This window comes from Magnolia sinica, chromosome 6, assembly GCF_029962835.1.
Source record: "Magnolia sinica isolate HGM2019 chromosome 6, MsV1, whole genome shotgun sequence".
Taxonomy (NCBI): Eukaryota; Viridiplantae; Streptophyta; class Magnoliopsida; order Magnoliales; family Magnoliaceae; genus Magnolia; species Magnolia sinica.
In genome coordinates, this window is record NC_080578.1 from 97705403 (window position 1) to 97707496 (window position 2094).

Below are 2094 nucleotides of genomic sequence, written 5' to 3' on the forward strand. Positions count from 1 at the left end.
CAAGAAGTTTCCAACGGTAAGAGTTTAATCCCCATTGTGTAGTCCACGTCTGCTTTGGATCTGCCTCATTTTTGGCATTATATCATAAAATGATAAGAAAAAATGGATGGACGGTGTGGATAAGACCCGTACATCACGGTGGCCACTCAAAGCTCCTGCCCGTTCGCAGCTGGAGATGGGCGCGGGTTGGACGCAATCCGTGTCCAGAATAAAGAGGCACGTGATATTCGAGCTGTTGGAAGTTGGACTATCTTTATTTATAGCGATATTCGATTCAGTTACGTTTTAGTGGTCCGCAGTACCACGGATTAATTAGTTTCTCAGCTAGTACCAGTGGAAATGATGGGATACGCATGTGAGTCCCACCTTCCGTCAATAGATACCCGGGCCCACCGGGTTCCACAATTTATATTGACTATAACTGGTGGACCACCTAAGTTTTTAGACTACTGTACTACCATTCTCTCGAGACCAACAGAGCCGTTCTGGTCGAGGAATATGAAATAGCCTTGCATGGCATAAGCGAATTTGAGATCCTGCCAAGCAGAGAAATGGGCTGAGTAATCTAGACCATTGTTTGCTGTCGTGTCCGTAATGGATAGACCATTGTTAGGAAAAATCTCCCTGATTGAATGATTATAGCTGTCAACCTGAGGACTATTTTGGTTTTCTTGTCAGCCCTCTATTTGGCTTAAATAGCTTAAATTATGTGCTGTTTGGCATCTTGTATTCGAGGGGATTCGTCAGAGTTTAGAAGCATTTTTGCTAGAAATCTTCATTTGGTTTTGTGTAGTTAGGGGTGTACACCAACCGAGTTAGCTCGGTTAGATCGCTCGATTCGACTCGGTTTGAAGCTGAGTTCGAGCCGAGTCGAACTGATTTTTTGAGCTCGAGAAAATTTCGAACCGAGTTTGAGCTTGCCCGAGCCCGAGGCGACTCGGATCGAACCCCAACTCGAATCAAACTCGGATCAAACTAGTTCGGTGACTCGATTACTCTGATATTGATGTTGCTCACCAAGTGTTTGATGAAATGACTCAACCAAGTGTCGGCTAGTGAAAGAAAGATATGTATATGAAACAAATACCATTTTTTTCTTGATTTTGATGTTGCCTGTGAGGTGTTTGATGAAATACTTGTAAACAGCTCCTATTGTTTTAAATACAGTGAGAAATTGAAAGTGCACAACATGTGGTTGTGAAAATGCCGCAGGGGCTTAATTTTGGCTCGAATTAGCCCGAGTTGCTGACCGAACTAAGCCGAGCTCGCCAGTTAGGCTTGAGGACCATGCTGAGCTGAGCTGAGTTTGAGCTGGGGTTAGCTAGTGGCCGAGCTGAGTCGAGTTGAGGCCAGCTTGGCTCGGCTTGACTTGGTGTACACCCCTATGTGTATTTGGAGGAAAGGGGAATTATAGATATTTAAAATACATACCTTTTGTGTATTTTGAAATTTCAAGTTTATGTTGTCATTAGGTCATAATGAGAGTAAAATGCCTTTTTGCTTACGTTGTAAGTGTAAATGTAGTAGAGTTGCATGCCTAACAAAGGTATTGTTGGTTTACTAATATATTATGCCCATTAATGATTCTAAAAAATAATTTAATTATTAGTTGCAATACTAAAATAATTTAATGATCTGAACTATCAAGACATTGGCCATCTAAATGGACCATTAAGTAATGTCGGTGATATGCTTGTCTATGATTCTTATGTTAGTGGCCCACTGGAGCTTAGAAATTCCTATTTTTGCCAAAGAATATATTTCCATTGGCTTATTCCTATTTTTGCCAAAGAATATATTTCCATTGGCTTATTATAATCATTTTGTCAAATATCATATATGTATATTAATTTGGAGTATTAAAGTTGATTTAGTTAATTAAATTCATACCCTATGAATATGTTAAAGAATTCCAATGCATTCCAAAATAAGTTCCCAAATGATAATTTTGGATTCAAGTGCAATCTAATTACAAGCAATTAAATTTGAATTTAGAATTACCTTAATTTTAATATAATTATGATTTGAATTCCTATGATTTCCAAATACAAACTCACAAATGAGCCCTAATATTGATGGGAGATTTGGGACATG